The sequence below is a fragment of the Oryctolagus cuniculus genome, chromosome 7, assembly GCF_051225735.1.
Source record: "Oryctolagus cuniculus isolate XC-2025 breed Fujian yellow rabbit chromosome 7, ASM5122573v1, whole genome shotgun sequence".
NCBI classification, from domain to species: domain Eukaryota; kingdom Metazoa; phylum Chordata; class Mammalia; order Lagomorpha; family Leporidae; genus Oryctolagus; species Oryctolagus cuniculus.
Window position 1 is genome coordinate 30,562,106 of NC_142873.1, and position 19,117 is coordinate 30,581,222.

The 19,117-nt window shown below is 41.4% G+C and overlaps 1 long non-coding RNA gene across 5 annotated transcripts in view; it reads right to left on the reverse strand.

Annotated features, from left to right (window-relative positions):
• LOC149125389 (uncharacterized) overlaps nt 1-19,117 on the reverse strand; it is a 116,172-nt gene that overhangs the window by 71,909 nt on the left and 25,146 nt on the right. The window lies entirely within an intron of this gene.

A 19,117-nucleotide genomic window follows, 5' to 3' on the forward strand; every position in this document is an offset into this window, starting at 1 on the left:
CATTTTTGGAGTAAAGAGGCACCAAAGAGGCATCCTTCTAGCAGCTTTGATTCCAAATGGGATGAGGAAGAATTTGGAGTGACGATCAGAGCCTGGCGTGGAAATAGTTCAAGTGTGGGGGTAATGTTCAATCAATGAACTCAAGAGAGGACCTGGAGTCTAAGGAATTAACAGGAAATAAACCAAACTCCTGTGTCATGTTTTTATGAGCAATGTTATCCCCTTAACCAGGATATAGGGAGAGCTCCTGCCTAACCTCAAGTTTCAACATTTACTGCCTCTTACCTCCCTCAGGAGCCACAGGGAAGGCTAGCAAAATCCAGGCCCTATTCAGGCCTGAACTGTCCCTAATTATTCAAGGTAAGAAAGTGCGCATCACAGCACACACCCCGCAGGAAAAGTTAGATGTTTTTGCTTCAGACCTGATGTTCCAGATCTGTTCAAAAGAGTGTTTTAGTTCAGCCAGAGACTGCTGATTTAATTGGTGGAATTAATTTCCAGTTAAGAGAACACTTTCTCTTTATTCCTCTGTGCTCTTTCTTCCAAAAAGAGCTTCATTGTTCCTCTTGATTAATTCCTAACTGTATATGTACTTAATAGAATTAAAAACACGTAGGTGTGCCATATGAGGAGGCATCAAATGAGCTATATGTTCAAATAGCATTTTTTTACTTCAAAGACAGTATAAGCTGCCAAATTTCAAGAGTCTGAATTGGCCTCAAAGACTGTAAAGCATTGCCATCATTGGTGATAAGTCAGCAGGGTTCCTGTCCAGGGACTCAGAGTGGCAAGTTTCACTTTGGTAAGTTTTACTTTGAAAAGCCCTGGAAAATGTATGACACTTCAGAGCTGGCCCAGACTGAGACTAGAGGTCACACCTTTTATTCTCCCAAGTATGTCAGTCCCTGCATGTGGATTGACCTGGAGGAGGTACTGTTATCTTGGGCAAGGTGGCTCTCCTCAGTTGAAGACAAGTTCCCAGAGATAGATTCAATCAAAAGTATTTGGCTCCTACAACTACCAGGAGCTGGGGAAAAAATGGCACAGGAAGAGTTAATTTTGAGTGAAGCACTATGTATCCACTATGCTTAATTTCTACATTTTCTCCCATGGAAATCAGTGAAATTCTTCTGTGTAAATTATATTCACCTTAGCCAGCATCGTGGCTCACTAGGCTAATCCTCTGCCTGCGGTGCCAGCACCCTGGGTTCTAGTCCCGGTTGGGGCACCGGATTCTGTCCTGGTTACTCCTCTTCCATCCAGCTTTCTGCTGTGGCCCAGGAAGGCAGTGGAAGATGTCCCAAGTGCTTGGGCCCTGCACCCGCATAGGAGACCAGGAGGAAGCACCTGGCTCCTGGGTTTGGATCGGCACAGCGCGCCAGCCGTAGCGGCCATTTTGGGGGTGAACCAACGGAAGGAAGATCTTTCTCTCTGTTTCTCTCTCTCTCTCTAACTCTGCCTGTCCAAAAAAAAAAAAAAATTATATTCACACTCCCCCTTCCCCCACCATGAATCAAGTTGCTATATGGAGTTTAAAAAGAAGAAAAAGAAAAAAAAAAAAAAAACCTAGTTCGGGTTAGCATTTTGTGGTAGAGCAGGTTAAACTGCCACTTGCAGTGCCAGCATACCATATGAGCACCAATTCTGAGGCCGGGCTGCTCCACTTTCAATCCAGTTCCTTGCTAATATGCCTGGGAAGGCAGTGGAAGATGGTCCAAGTATTTGGGCCCCTGCCAACCACTTGAGAAACCTGAATGGAGTTCTGGGCTCCTGGTTTCTGCTGGCTCAGCCCTGGCTGTTGCAGCCATTTGGGGAGTGCACCTGATAATGGAAGATTCACATTTCTCTCTCTCTCTCTCTCTCTCTCTCTCTCTCTCTCTCTCTCTGTTTCCTCCCTCCCTCCCTCCCTCCCTGTCTTTCTCTGCCACTCTGTTGTCAAAGAAGTAAAATAAATCTTTTTAAAAAAAACAGGTTGTCTCTCTGTCTCTCTCTCTCTCTCACTGTCCACTCTGCCTGTCAAAAAAAAAAAAAAAAAAAGAACAGGTTGATATGAATCATTTTAAAGATAAAATATTTTTTGTATTTTGTGAACTAAAAAATCAGTTTCCAATTATTTTTCTACTTCTAACCGAAGTCTGAGTGGGCTATGTATATATGTTATATTAGTTAGTAATAAACCATGAAGAACATACCGGCCTTCAGTAAAATTGTCACTCATTGGTATCAAGCTGCATTGATTACTTTTGAATTTTTCCTATCAAAATACAGAGCCACAATGTGGTGGAAAGGTACTTAATAGAGTTACACAGAGAAAGGAGAGGCAGAGAGAGAGAGAGAAAGGTCTTCCATCCGCTGGTTCACTCCCCAACTGGCCGCAACTGCTGGAGCTGTGCCGATCCAAAGCCAGGAGTCAGGAGCTTCTTCCGGGTCTGCCACTCAGCTGCAGGGGCCCAAGAACTTGAGCCATCTTCTACTGCTTTCCCAGGCCACAGCAGAGAGCTGGATTGGAAGTGGAGCAGGCAGGTCTTGAACCGGTGCCCATTCAATGGATTATTAAAAGTAAAAGAAGGCCCAATAAAGAAATGCTCAATATCAGTGTAAGTTGTTAAGTCATTATAGGATGTGACAACAGCACTTTAATTCCACACATACAAAACGAACTTATAAGTCCTAGAAACAAAACCAACGACCTCCAAAAAAACAGTTATAGCAAAGGACACTCAATGTTGAAACCTTTAAACAACATACTCACCCTCACCCATAGAGGTAAAATTTATTTAAATTCTATCACATGATAAAAGGTAGTTGTTTGAATAAATGTTAAGTTGCTAGTAATAGCCAAAACCTGATGAAATTTTGGCTTCTATAATCCAGTTTAGAATGTTTGCTCATCTTTTCTGTCTTCCAAAAGCTGATCAGCAATGTGTGTTGGGTTTTGGTGTGTGACCACAGGCAATATCAAGGCAGAGACACTTGAACAGTTTCTTCATGGGAACACCACGCCTGGAGATGCAAGCACTAGCAGCAGATGAAGAGCTCCTGGCACAAGGACGTGGCAAGGGCACTTTAGAACCATCTGTCGCTGAAGAAGAGGAGGGGCTGAAGAAGAAGGAGCTCCAGGTCCTTCCAATGCTTCCTTCCTGACAATCCTGACAATCCTGATGCATGTCTCCTGCCGTCATCTACCATTTTTTTATGTTCACATTGTTTCTATGCACAATTTTCTTCATTTTTTTTCAGTTTTTGTCATCTTGCAAGCATAAGATACTATCTTTAGCTCACCTCATATCAGGGATTAATCAAGGAATACAATAAGTAAAGCAAGTGTTCTTAATTATTTGTTGAGTAGTACTTGTTCTAGATAGGTAGATGAATAGCTTATTTTCAAGGTCAGTCCATGACAGATTATTAATGATAATGATTATAATGATTTTCATTAACTTTATTAAGCATTTATTATGGGCCAATTATTCTTTGAAGTATTACTACATGTAATGTAATCTTTTAAAATCCTATGATATCAATAACATTAACCTTATTTTACATTAGTAAAAATTAAGATTCCATAAAGGTTCAGTAAAGGTAAGAACACTGGTCAAGATCATAGGATTGTCAAGTAATAAAGGTAGAATCAGAACTCAGAGATGCCTTTCTCCAAAGTCTTAGCTCTTCATTTGCTATTAATTTACAAATGTATTTGTAAAACCTATTGAATGCGGCCGGCGCCATGGCTCACTAGGCTAATCCTCTGCCTGCAGCAACAGCACACCAGGTTCTATTCCAGGTCGAGGCTCTGGATTCTGTCCCAGTTGCCCCTCTTCCAGACTAGCTCTCTGCTGTGGCCTGGGAGTGCAGTGGAGGATGGCCCAAGTGCTTGGGCCCTGCGCCCGCATGGGAGACAAGGAGAAGCACCTGGCTCCTGCCTTCGGATCAGCACGGTGCGTCGGCCACAATGCGCCAGCCGCAGTGGCCATTGGAGGGTGAACCAAAGGTAAAAGAAGACCTTTCTCCCTGTCTCTCTGTCTCTCACTGTCCACTCTGCCTGTCAAACAAACAAACAAAAAAAACCTATTGAATGCTACATCATTAGCTAGGCTGCAGGGATACAATGATAGACAAAACAGAGTGCTAGCCTTCAGGACTTCTGAAATCAAGTAGGAGTACAAAGAGGACAAATATTTCTATGTTAAGAATATAAAGGAAGTATGTGAAGTGTTATGGGAAATTATAACATGAGGTACCTTACATACTTTAGAGAGTAAATGGAACTATACAATGAAAGAAACACTTGATTTGAACTCTGGGAAACTCATAGGAGAGCCAGATGAGGGAGAATGAACAAATAGTGAGAGTGAAGCAATAGTAAGTTTGAAGGCCCAGAAATTTGAAGGCAAGAAGTTACAGCACATTGGAGGAAGCGGCAGTCCAACGAAACTGGAGCACAGAGTGGGAGGAGAAGAAGCTTGCTATCAAGGGCCTTAAATGGAGACTGAGAGAAGAACAAGGCTCAAATCATGATGTACATGTAAACTACCTTTAGGTTATTAGATTCCATGCCAAGGACATGAGGAAAACACCTAAGGGATTTAGGATAGCATTCTCTTTATACTTAGAGGAAGGAAAGAAAAATTCAATCAGGGATGTAGGGAGCCCTTATCTGCTTTCAAAATGTTATGAAGTTGCAAGTAGAAGAGAAAACATGTCTCTCAAGAGAATTGGACTCCACTAAGGGAATACAGAAATAGGTAACACTCTGAGAATCATGTGCCATTCATTCATTTTCAAATACTTATGGAGCACCTGCTTTTTGCCCGGCACTGTTCTAGGTACCAAGAGGCACCAATGATCAAAAATGCCTATAATCATGGAGCTTACGTTGTGTACCAGATACTAAGTTCTTTACAGATATGAACTAACTAATCATCACCGCAGCTCTATGCTGTGCACTACCAAATTCTCATGCCTCAAAGAAACTGAGGCACAGCGTGATCAAAAACTGCCTGAGAGTTGCTTCCAGGTCCACCTGGCTCTATGGATACCTCTATGAGATAAATTCAATGGAAAGACAAGAGAACTCAAGTGAGCAAAGTTGGAGAACAGCATGATTGCAATGTGGGAGCAACTCAGATCCTATATGATGAATCCACAAGCTTTAACTTTATTCTTATAAATGACCCTTTTAAGCTTTATATGATCTTTTATTTTACAACAAAACCACTATTACTTTTTAATTACAGTATTTCTATTGGGTAAATTCCATTCTTTTTGGCATAGAAGTTAGCTATGCTCTCCAGAGACAGCACACTCTATAGTCAGGCTCTAGGAGGCATCATATTGTGGTGCATCAGTTTGGGGCACTTTGATGGGGAGAAAATGCTGGTAGCTGCTTTATTGATTTTCCTTTCATCCTATTCTCTCCCCCCCTTCTTGAGTCTTTAATGAAGGAAATTTTGCTTTGCTTCAATGGGGAACTGGGTCTGTAGAGCTGTGCCTATAGAGCTCTCCCTGTAGGCTGTGCCTTCCTAGTGCATTAGTTTTTAACATCTCCTAGGAATTTGGATTAAGAGACGATTTTAGTATTGGTTTCTGGTGGAATGTTTCTCAAGACATTTCCCTTAAACTCACCGTAAAGATACTGGCAGAGTTAGATACATTTTAGTTCCCAAATGGACACAACACAACCTAGGAGGCTGTTCCTCTTTCATTCTTCTGGGTCCTTCCCCTTGAATCTCTTGTCCAGTTGAAGCCAACTGGTCCAGTTAGCATCTTTTTGACCCTTGATCCATGTCATGGGATACCCGTGAGAGGTTTTATGATGGTTAGTTTTTTGTGCCAATTTGACTAGGCTAAGAGATGACCAGAGAGCATCTAGTTGCATTTCTGAAGATATTTTGGAAAGATAATGGCATTTCAATCAGTGGACCATGTAGAGAAGACCCACACTACCAATGTGGATAACCATCCAACCTGGACCAGGATTGACTAAAAGGCAAAAGAAGGATAAAGGATAAGTCTACTCTCTCTTTCTCTGTCACACATACTCTCACCCCTCCCAACACCACCTCCTTTGAGATAGGTCATCCATCTTCTCCTGCCTTCAGACATCAGAATTCCTGGTTCTTGGGTCTTTGTACTCCAAGACTTGTACCAATGGTTTCCTGGTTCTCTGTCCTTCAACTTCAGATTAGATTTTATGCCATCAACTCTTGATTTTCAGCCCTTGTATCTCAGCCTGAATTCTATAACCAGCTTTCCTGCTTTTACAGCTTGCAGATATCATATATTGGCATTTTTTTTGCCTTCAGAATCATGTGGCCCAATTTCTTATATATCTATCTATCTACCTCTCTTTCTACCTACCTACCTATTTGTCCTATTGGTTCTGTTTATCTGTAGAACCTTAACACTAGTCTTCAATGAGAAAGTTGGTTTAAAAAAAAAAAAAACCTCTTCCCATTACCATTTTGTATATGATTAAATGGGGAGAGTAAATAAAATGGGAGGTTATTTCCCCATTTCAGTAGAATCACATAAGCATTAATTAATTTCTGATTCATTGAGCTAGGTAATAAGCTCCTCAAAGATTCCATGTTCTTTCACCCTGAAGAACATTTGTGTGCTGAGTACTCTGTGTCAGAAATAGTACTCCCCTCCCAAATCCTGATCAGACTTCCATTTACCACTTAATTGCTACTCATCACCAGCTCTCAACCTATTCTATGTTGTCCTCCACTAGCACATGTTCTCATGGGGTCAGTCTTGTTTCCTCCATAATACTTGCTTCACTTGCTATCTATAGTTAGTGATATTCCTCCATTAATTCACTGTACACCCCCCCCCCCAAATCATAATACCAGAAGTGGTTTGCTAACTCTTTTTTTTAATGTATTTGACAGGTAGAGTTATAGACAGTGAGAGAGACAGGGAGAAAGGTCTTCCCTCCGTTGGCTCACTCCCCAAATGGCAGCCATGGCTGGCACTGCGCCGATCTGAAGCCAGGAGCCAGGTGCTTCCTCCCAGTCTCCGATGTGGGTGCAGGGGCCCAACCACCTGGGCCATCCTCCACTGCCTTCCCAGGCCACAGCAGAGAGCTGGACTGGAAGAGGAGGAGCCAGGATTGGTGCCCATATGGGATGCCGGTGCCACAGGCAGAGGATTAACCGAGTGAACCCTGCTCACTCTTGATAACCTGAAACTCTACCTGATACATAGGAAACACTGAAAAAAATTTGTTAGGTGAAAGAATGAATGAATCTAGATTGCCAAAATTGGAGCTTGTTTCCAGAAAAGACTTTAAACAATAATGGAAAATGGGCCAAACTCTGTGGGTCAGAGCCACATAGAGGTCTGCAATGAGATTCCAAGGACAAAATATAATTTAGAATATAATATAATGTAGGATATGCATTCCCATGAGATCCTTGTGTGCATTCTTATGGTATGCACTGATTCAACAGGTATGTCAGTCTTTCTTTTTCCACATTTATTCTATCAACCTCTGGGAGAAATGACTTGGTAAAATAATTGGAATCAATAGGTATTCAACACTGATCTGAGCTTTGTAAGGGATACAGAGAAAATATTAATAGAAATGTGGCCCTTGAAATAATGAAGTTCACATTAAAGTATATGGTAACCTCAAATACAGATGTGATTTTTCTGTAACTGGTGGCTGGGAAATAAAATTCACTAGAAATATAAACATGTAATTTTGTTCCTTCCAATGATGGTAACCAACAGTGCTTTGTTTGGTCCTGTCCATCTGAGTAATGGCATCTCTAATCATATTGTGGCTTAATTTATTTACTTTCCTGAATATTGTAGTTAATAGAACTAGCTCTGTTTAGCATTTAAAATTTAATCTTTTTTATTTATAACATTTTATGTCAAACTGAATTCAAAGATCATCTCCTTCCTTCAACCAGAGCTGTCTGTGGTTTGCTTAGGCATCATGCCTAACAGGTGCTGCGGCACATGAGTTCTCTGCATTAGCTCACAGTCTACAAACTTCACCATGATCTGTGATAATTGCAACACGCCCCACTTACAAGTCTCTCTCCTGTCAGAATTTTCTAAATAGTAATGATCCATATGAGACTTAGACCTCCTTATCAGTATGACCATCAGCTTTCTGCCGCAACTCTCTGATGGGCACATACCTCTACTTCAACTTCCATTCTCAAATTCTGTCACCATATTTTGTTTCCATCTCTCTTGCTACAGTGAATACCAAGAGTGCATGCATATATGAAGGATGAGTCTTCACACTTCCTGGGAATAGGGAACCAAGATGCAACTGTGCTTCTTTGCATCCTTCCTGGGCAGAGCGCCCCACATACCATTTTGTTCCAACTCTCTTTTTCTTACTCAAGTAGTATAAGACAGGTCAGAAAGTCAGGTGGCTGATAGACACTAGCTGAAAATAGAATGCCAATAATTTCCCTTCATGCCCAAATCCCCAATCTCTACAACTCTTAGCCTTCTTCAGTTACTTGGCTTCTGAGGAGGAAGCCCTCCACACACATACCAACCCCAGGCAGGACAGGACAAAGCTTCTCTCCTTGCATTCTGCATCCCAAAGGGACCCTTCCCCACATTTATTCTTCTAGACCATTTTGTAAACAAAGGAAGCAACAGGGTTTTTTAGAACCTGGACTAGATCCTCTTTAACAAGTCCAGTAAGTAATGGATCTTGCAGATCCTCGAACTTAGAATATTGGGTACTTATAGCCTTCTGCCTTCATTTTTGAGCCTTAGTCACACTGTAGGATGTCAAGACTCAGTGGCTATTCACACATACCCTCAGAGAAGTACAGGCAGGTCATGTGACCTTGTATAGCGCAGGTGATGGTACTGATGGTCATTTCAAAGTTTGTTCCTAAACCCCACCTCATTCTTCATTCCCATCTGAATCAAAGGTAAAATAATCCCCTTTACTTCAAGACAAATCCCTCCTGCCAACCTGATTCCTTCAGTTGGTAAATGAATCTCCCTTCTCAAGAGCCTTCACCTCACCCTAAAGATACATCTAAGTGTTTCCTATACCAGTAAACTTTCGGTCAAACTTCCTTGCTAAATCAATCAAGCTAGAAGCCAAAACTGTGACATAAGTTAAGCCTCTGCTTGCAGTGTCAGCATCCCATATGGGCACTGGTTCAAATCCCAGCTGCTGCACCTCCAATACAGCTCCCTGCTGATGCACACGGGAAAGAAGTTGAGGCCGCCACGGCTCACTTGGCTAATCCTCCACCTGTGGCGCCGGCACCTCGGGTTCTAGTCCCGGTTGGGGCACTGAATTCTGTCCCAGTTGCTCCTCTTCCAATCCAGCTCTCTGCTGTGGCCCGGAAAGGCAGTGGAGGATGGCCCAAGTGCTTGGGCCCTGCACCCACATGGGAGACCAGGAGAAGCACCTGGCTCCTGGCTTCGGATCGGCACAGCGTGCCGGCCATAGCGGCCATTTGGGAGGTGAACCAACGGAAGGAAGACCTTTCTCTCTGTCTCTCTCTCTCTCTCTCTCTCACTGTCTAACTCTGCTTGAAAAAAAAAAAAAAAAAGGCCGGTGCCGCGGCTCACTAGGCTAATCCTCCACCTGCGGCGCCAGCACCCCAGGGTTCTAGTCCCAATTGGGGTGCCAGATTCTGTCCTGGTTGCTCTTCTTCTAGTCCAGCTCTGCTGTGGCCCAGGAGTGCAGTGAAGGATGGCCCAGGTCCTTGACCAATGGAAAAAGAAGACCTTTCTCTATGTCTCTCTCTCACTCACTATCTAACTCTGCCTGACAAAAAAAGATATAAAAAATTTTTAAAAAGATAAAAAAATTAAAAATTAAATTAAATTAAAAAAAAGAAGTTGAAGATGGCCCCAAATACTTGGGTCCCTGCACCCATGTAGGAGACCCGGATGAAGCTCTTGGCTCTTGGCTTCAGCCTGACCCAGCCCCAATCATTGTAGCCATTTGGGGAGTGAACCAGAGATGCAAGATATCTCTCTGTCTCCTTCTCTTTCTGTATCTCTGCCGTTCAAATAAATAAATAAATATTTTAAAAAATTATTCAAGTAACTTTCCGATATCCTCCTTCTTTCACCCAATTCTCAAGTTCATCATTAATTTCCTTTGTTTCCAACTCTACTCACAACTCAGTCTTTCTCAATTATACTTCAGATTCTCCTACAGTCCTGAAACTTTTTCCTTGAAGGTCCAATGACCTAAGTATCAAGTTCATTTTTTCCTTCAATCTGTAAAGGACATGAAAGAAAATGATATAGATGTAAAGGCTAGATGAGAAAAATGTAGGGTTGAGGTTGAGGATACCTCAAGGAAAATCCAGAGGTAAGTATAGAGGGGAAAGCATAAAAGCAGGTCAAAAATACTCCAGGAATTGTCTCAAGGAGGTGTCTGTATGACCAACTGGTGATGGATCACACATATGGTATGTAAGCAGATCAAATTGGTTTACAGGAGGAAAGCAACCCTTTAAGCACTCTGACTCATGATTCTTGTAACTCTGTTACTGGAAGATGTAGGTAGAAGCCAAAAGTGTACAGCTGTGATGACTAGTTATCCCACATATCCTTGTGTGTAAAAAAATTCATGGATCCCTGAATTTTCCCTCTTATAGCATATGGACACAAGATCTCTTTGACCAGTGCCCTAAGGGGCCATATTTAGCAGGCTCCAGGATTTGTCTGCTGTAATCCTTACACATTTATCTCCTTCATTCAATTAATATTTAACTTATTCAACAAATTCTTACTTTGAGCATTTACTATAGGCAAGAAAATATGCTAGTTGCTCTGAGGATAAAAAGATGTGCCAGGCATGGGTTAGTTACTCCCTCAAGGATCCTGTAAACCAGAACCTCAAAAGGTTGACTATATCCAAAGTAGAAATTGGGTTTTGTCTACCTATGTATCTGAAGAGCCAGATATGTAATGTGCTTGCATCAAACATCTATTGAAGGAATGAATGAATGAAACTAACGATTCTGTCATTCAGTTTTCAAAGTTATCCTATTAGAGAATTATCCTTCATTTGTGTATTCCTTATTAAATAAATGAGCATGTCCGTTTGGCAAAGGACTATGCATTTCATTACTTGTTTATATTCCACACACCATTTAATTGATACAGTTAATTCACAATATTTTCTGAATAAAATAAGTGAATTAATCAGTAAATTAACAATTCATAACACATAAACAATTCTAATGCATTTGTCAAAACTCATAGAACTCTCTGCAAAACAGATGATTTTAACGTATGTGAATTTACTTTTACAAGTTTAAGATAGTTGGCAATACTGTACTGTATAATTGATATTTGCTAAAAGGGTTGATCTTACGTATTCTAACCAAAAGAAAATTATAACTTTGTGGATGATGGAAATGTTAATTAGCTTGATTCTGATGATCATTGTACAATGTGTACTTAGATCAAAATATCAAGTTGTGTAATTTAAATGTTTATATAATTTTATTTGTCAATTATGCCTCAATACAGCTGAGTAAAAGGGTGTTTTCACTATGACACAGTGCAAGAACTCAAGGTAAGACAACCTGTAGAGGCAGTTGACTTAACTGCTCAAAAATAGCATTAAGAATCTGAATTCTCTCTCTTGTGCTCTCTCTCTCTCTCTCTCTCTCCTGTGTGTGTGTGTGTGTGTTCTGCCACTTTTTGTTGAGTTATGCTGCTCTCAGGTAATCTCTTCCCATGGTTGCAATATTTTACAATAGTTCCAGATGTGACATCATCCAGACATGGAAACATCTGAAGGAAGGAACCATCTCTTGTCTGTATCTTTTCTAAGCAAATTAACTTTTCTCAGAGGCACCTGCAGACTTTTCTTTATGTTTCATTGGCCAGAATTGCAATTTACCTATGCCTAAAGCAAAGAGTCCTGAGAGAATAGAACCACACTGATTAATCTAGAGCATCAATATCAACTCCCTCAGCTTCTATCCCTGGACTGGCCATGGGAGCAGGCTTTCTCAGACTCATGGCTCTCCAGAGGGAGTTGCATACACTAACAAAACCATGTCTGTTAGGATTAACAGTGGGAGAAAAAAAGGATGTTATGTAGGCAACCAAAACTGCCGCTACATAGAATGGACTTTCAAAGTATTACAAAATTAAATTTTTCTTTATGAAAAGCATAGAATCTCAGGTGCCAGAACAAATTACCAAGAGACACTGAAACCAAATGAAATAAAGTTTGTCATTCTAACTCATCAACTCCCTCAAAAATATAATCCTCCTCCACATATTCTGTCTTCAAACTAATTCCAGTATCTCAAGATTCCCAAGATACCCCAGGCAGATACTGACTCCTAGAGTCAGGCCCCATCTACACCTTGCAACCATCACTTCTCCTCCTATCAGAAGTTACCTAGATTCACACTTAATTTTTTAAGGTACCATCCCCAAAATCTGATAGCCAGCACCTTTTATTTTCTCACTTCCTCTTAAATTGTTTTCAGGACACCCAGACATACTGTGTGACCAAAGACATGCATTTTGTGTGACCTACCATGGAACAAAACTGGTCCCCACTCAGAAATAGATCTTGTCACTGAGAATGATGGCTATGACCCTGAGAAAGGTCAAAGAGGAAAAGCAGGGGGAGGGAGACTTCCTAGAGATTTGCTAGCATGCGCACACTCATCTCTTCCATAAGACGACCTATCTCTATCCTGTCCTCTGTATAAGAAGGCCAGCAAAATTCATGGAAATGCAATTATAGGTTAAAATAGAAACACAAATTCCGTTGCTCTGCATAAGCTCCATCATGGTCCTCACACTTTTGTAAATGAGGATACCTGCCATTTTGTATATCTCTAAAGAACTGAGAGTGTAAATTGATGTCTTATCCTTCTTAGTGTCTCGAAATGACATGTTAGAACAAGTTATCACAAGTTTATTTGGGTGCAAAACTTGTTTTGAAATCCACAGATAGCTTTTTCATAATAAAGAATTCTATGAACTCTCTTCTGAAGATGTTTTGTGATAGCTATTGTTTTACATCAAGAGCAGGTGAGGTATTTATGACATCTCTGGCAGCTGGAAAGAGAAGGATAAAGAAGGAGGGGTTGTGGGAAGCAAAAATTCTTACTGCTTTAAATTCTGCAGCTTAAGCTGTAGAGTGGCTCAACTCTCATTACAAAACACAGTGTGACATGTCATCCTGTCCTGTATTGTCATATGCAAATGCATTCATGCCCACCATCGCCAACCTTCCCACACTAGAAACATTTTTCCTAGATTTCCTTAACTTTTAAAGAGACTCAAATATCTGGGAATAAAATGTTTCGCCAAGTTCGAGTGATGAACTTCAAACATCCTTAATTGAGAAGGTGAACTGAAAAACTTCCAAAATCTCCTTCCAGCTCTAAGATACCATTGTCCTTCCTGTCAGATTACAAACTGGTCACATAGTAGGTTCTAGCCTTAGCTCATGTATGAGCTATAAAAACTTTAGCACCTCTGTCACTAGAGGGAAATACATAAGATACAGGCTGTATATGTCACCTTTTATCTGAAGGCTTTCAGATAGCCCAGGGATAGCAACTCCCAGTTATCAGCTCAAAGAAACAAAATCTCAGTAAGTGTGTGTGTGTGTTTGTGTGCACGCACACGCACGCCCATGAATCTGCACAGGCACACTCACACACCCATAGGTTTATCAGAAAGAAAGCAAGAGAGCAGAGAATGCACTCTGTTTGATGTTGTACTATATTTCACTTAGAGAAAACATAAGCAACACAAAATTGAATTTCATATTCTAAAAACCTCTTCCATCACAGTCAAACTGTTTCTGATTGGGCAACCCACATTATTACACTACAGTGCCATCTAGCTCCACTAACCAAAGTCTGACGTCCTATTTTCAGCCAGATTGAGGGGTTTATGCTTAGTCACTGACCAGCAAAACCAACTGATAGCCATTTTTTTGATGATGAAAGTGAGAAAAATCCATGAAGAAGGTTTATGTATAGTAATGATGTACATTTAAGTTGTTCTCCACATTCCAAACAATTTCACAGTGCAAATATCAAGACACAGATCTTTCTAGTTAAATGAAGGTTAAATGTCACTCCTCTTAACTAAACTTCCATGGTACACTAAGTACATCCTAACTCCTTCCAAGAGCTGTCCAATACCAATGTTCTAGACTATAGAGATGAAGTCAACATATCATTGCTTTTCCATATTTCCACAGAATTTACAAAAATATCTAATTAGAACAGGGATAAATTTTCATTTTAATTCAATTTAAATCACTTTTAGAAAATATAACAGTATATTTGTTCAAATATTTATTTATTTAATTGAAAGTCACAGTTAGAGAAAGAGAGAGGGAGAGACAGACAGGGAGAGAGAGAGAAAGAGAGAGAGAGAGAGACCCTCCATCCACTGGATCACTCCCCAGATGGCTACAACAGCCAGACTGGGCCAAGCCAAAGGCAGGATCCAGGAGCTTCTTTTAGGTCTCCCACATGGATAAGCAGGGGCCCAAAAACCTGGGCCATCTTCTGCTTCTTTTCCCAAAGCAATAGCAGGGAGTAAGATAGGAAGTAGAGCAGCTGGGACATGAACCAATGCCTATATGGGATGCTGGCACTGCAGACAGCAGCTCTACCCTCTAGGCCACAATGCCCGCCCCCACAGTTTTTTTTTAAATGGTATTTAGGAGGAGTGTAGAGATCATGAACAATAAAATAATAAATGAGGTCATGTCTGTGGAAGATCAAAGATTATTCCTGTAGGCAAGGTCTATGAATAAGACTAAGCTCTATATTTTGTGGTGCTTCCACAGATTATAAGTCCTTTATTGAAGTATTCAGATACGGAGAATTGTGCCTGTTTCCCACTGCTTAGTACTGGCCAAGGTGGTAACACTAAAAGTAAAACAAGAAAGGAGCACGTGCTGGTCTAACTCTTCCCTCCAGTAAACAGTATCATGGTGGAAAGAAGTTGGCCTTTGGCCTTGCAGACTTGAATTCAAACAAGGCATTTCTAGATGTGAATATTAACCTACTAAGTCCTTCAGCATGACTGCAAAAAGTAGTGGAGATAATGTCTGCAAAATATCTAATACTATGTCTTTTTCAGGTAAGTGGTTTTCACTATTCAATGTAAATACTATTAAAACATCAAAGAGGAGCGTAACTGTGTAACTATGTGCTGCCACATTCGCAGATATGATTAGACAGCACAGATTTGAATGCTTGGTAATCTGGTTACGATTTGAGTCAGAGATTCACGAAGGCAAAGGTTGCTTATCACATTACCTATTCTCTGCGTCATCAGGCTTCCAAAAATAGCAACAGTGATTCTCTTAGCAGAAATAGATGTCTGGAATAGCTGTTAAACTGTTTGAGTGTCAAAGTTGTCAGTATTTTGAATTAAACTGAAATAGAGCTTAAGCAGAAAAGAATCAAAAAGTGTGACTGTCGTATTTAGCAACAGAGATGGTACTGGTATGTGGAACTTCTGGTTTCAGGGGAGACAGTTGGTAAGGAGGTAAGTCACAGATCTACTGTATCAAGAGAACTGTTTCCCCATTTGGCTTTCCTGTTTACTGGCTGGGGGATAGACCCAAGTCACTTTCTCAGAGCCTTAGTGTTCTCATTTGTAAAATGAGAATTGTATCTTTTTTAAAAAAATTTATTTATTTATTTGAAAGGCAGACTTACAGAGAGAGAGAGGAAGAGACAGAAACAGAGAGATCTTCCATCCACTGCTTCCCTCACCAGATGGCTGCAACAGCCAGGACTGGGCCTAGGACAAAGCCAGAAATCAGGAGCTTCATCGAGGTCTCCTGCATGGGAGCAGAGGCCCAATCCCTTGAGCCATCATCTGCAGCTTTCCCAGGCCATTAGCAAGGAGCTGGAGTGGAAGTGGAGCATCTGGGGCACGAACTGGTGACCATAGGGGATGTTGGCTGCATAGGCAGCAGATTTATTGCTATGCCACAAGAATTGTAACTTTACTTCCTCAAAAAGATTGTGGTAAAACCAAAACAGAGTGCCTAGCTTAAAACCTACTGCAGTTCATAGACTTAAAAGCAAATATTATTGCCTGTCTCAGTGATCAAGCCTCACCTATGCAGCAGTGTCTTAAGCTAAATTTCAGCAGTTTCCCTGAGTTCTGTCTGACCTCACCACCTGTGACACAAAGCCCATCAGTTCATCTGCTCCCATCTGCTCTCTATGCATATCCTCCAGCCGTTCTGGTACCTCATGGAAAGAAGGCACCCATCTCTCATTCTGGCCACCAAGCAATAACAATCACCTCCTAACCTAACTCCCTCTTTATATTTTGACCTCCCTAAAAACCATTCTCTGGACAATAGTCAAAATTCCCTTTTTATAACACAAATCAAGACATAATCAAACATCATGCACCCCTTTATAAAATACTCTCGACCAGCCTTGCCCGCTTTTCTGTCGTATCTGGTGCCTCATATCCAGTGGGCTCCAGCTTCCTTGGTTTAACCCAGCATCACCAAGATTTTCTTCCAGCTTTTCTAAAAGCTTTACAGTTTTAGCCTCCCTCGCCCTCTTTTTTTAAAGATTTATTTATCTGAAAGAGTTACAGAGAGAGAGAAAAAAAGAGACACAGAGTTCTTCCATCTGCTGGTTCACCCTCCAGATGGCCACAATGGCCATTGCTGGGCCAGGTTGAAACCAGGAGCCATGAGTTTCTTCCAGGTCTCCTACATGGGTGGCAGGGACCCAAGCACCTGGGTGATCCTCCACTGCTTTTCCCAGGCCACTTGTAGGAGCTGGATCAGAAGCGGAGCATCTGGAACTGGAACCGGTACCTATTTGGGATGTCAGCATCACAGACAATGCCTTCACCCATTACACCACAACACCAGCCTCTACAGTTTTAGCTCTTGCATTTAGGTCTATGATAGTCTATATCCAGTTAATTTTTATCTATAGTATGCGGTAATATTCGAGGCCATTTTTTCACATGTGGGTATCAGCTGCTTTAACATTATTTGATATAAAGATTATCCCTTCCCCATGCTTTGGTATCTTTATCAAATATCATGAACTGGGCATTTGGCCTAGCAGCCAAGACCTGCCACACTAAAGCACCTGAGTTCAATTCTTAGGTCTGGCTCTTGACTCCAGGTGCCTGCTAACATAGACCCTGGGAGGCAGTGGGGATGACTCAAGCAGTTGAGTCCCTGCTATCCATAGGAAGACCTGGATTGAGTTGGCAGCTCCCAGCTTTGGCCTGGCCCAGCCCTAGTTATGGCAGGTATTTGGGGACTGAAGCAGCAGATGGAACCTCCCCCCGAATAAATAAATAAATAAGTTTTAAAAGAATCAGTATATGTGAGGCCACTCATAGAGGCTGTTCTGTTTATCTATATAGATACATGGACATATAGCTATATGTATATAGCAGTATACAATTGCAGTGTTCTTTAGCACAGTAGGGCGAATACAGTTTATAAGAATTGATTATAGGGGGCCAGCACGGTGGCACAGGTTAATCCTCCACCTGCAGCACAGGCATCCCATATGGACACCAGTTCATTTCCTGGCTGCTCCTCTTCTGATCTATCTCTCTATTATGGCCTGAGAAAGCAGTGGAAGATGGTCCAAGTGCTTGAGTCCCTGCACCCAGGTGGGAGACCTGGAAGAAGCTCCTGGCTCCTGGCTTCAGATTGGCCCAGCTCCAGCCATTACAGCCATTTGGGGAATGAACTAGCGGATGGAAGATCTCTCTCTCTCAGATTCCCCCACCTCTTTAATCCTGCTTTTCAAATAACTAAATAAATCTTAAAAAAAAAAAAAAAGAAAGAAAGAAAAGAAAAACCAAATGTCTAATGCTTTCGGTGTGAGTGTGACCTTGGACCTTGGAAAGTCTCAACCTTTCCAAACTTCTCTTTTCATCTATAATTTGAGGATTCGAATTGTATCCATCCATTCTTTATGTACTCTGCGAGATTCCAATGAGATAATATATGTATATAGTACCTCAACTGTCACATTTTAAATGATCAATAAATGTTATTAATAATGTTATTATTATTTCGATGATTAAAATTTTTGGAAACTTGTTTGAGTTTGTTTAGTGGTAGACTAAAATCTAGGAAAAGGGCTGGCACTGTTGCACAGCAGGTTAACTCCCTGGCCTGAAGCACTGGCATCCCAAAGGAGTGCCAGTTGGAGACCAGGCCACTCCACTTCCGATCTAACTCTCTGCTGTGGCCTGAGAAAGCAGCAGAGGACGGCCCAAGTCCTTGGGCCCCTGCACCCAAATGGGAGACCCGGAGGAAGCTCATGGCTCCTGGCTTCGGATGGGTGCAGCTCCGGCCATTATGGCCAATTGGAGAGTGAACCAGCAGATGGAAGACCTCTCTCTCTCTCTCTGCCTCTCCTCTCTCTGTGTAATTCTGACTTTCAAATTAATAAATAAATCTTTAAAAAATAAATAAAAAACTAAGAAAAACTGAAGACAATAAGCAGAAGGAAAATAATTTTATAAGAACTTTTCTAGAGATAGGAAGTAGGAGATTAGTAGTAATTCTTGGGTTTTGAATCTCTTCCTGGTCTTAAACAAAACTACTGAGGTGACCATCCCTTTCTACAACCATCACTCTTCACCGACAGCCTCATTTCCAGGGAGTCATTTCTGATCTTCACTGACAAATACTTTTCATTTCCCACTGTCTTCTGCATTTTATCCAAGCTACTCTTCAGTCCCTTACCACAGTTTCTGGCTCTCCATGTCTCCAACTATCAAACCAGCAGTTCACAGAGGGGTACATCAGTCATAGTTCTTTAAAGTCAGGCTATGCTATGCTGGTGACCTTTCTCATTAATTTCTTTTGCATTAAAAACACAAATGTGGAGCAGGTATTGTGCAGCACCAGTTATGTGGAATGCCTACATCTCATATAGAAGTGTCTGGTTTGAGTTCCAGCCATTCTGCTTCCAGTCCAGCTTCCTGCTAATGTGCACCCTAGGAAGCAGTAGGTGGGAGCTCAAGTCTTGAATCCCTGCCACCCATACAGGAGACCCTTATGGAGTTATGTGCTCCTGACTTCAGCCTGACCCAGTCCTGGCTGGAAGTCCTCTTCTCTTCTCTTCTCTTTTTT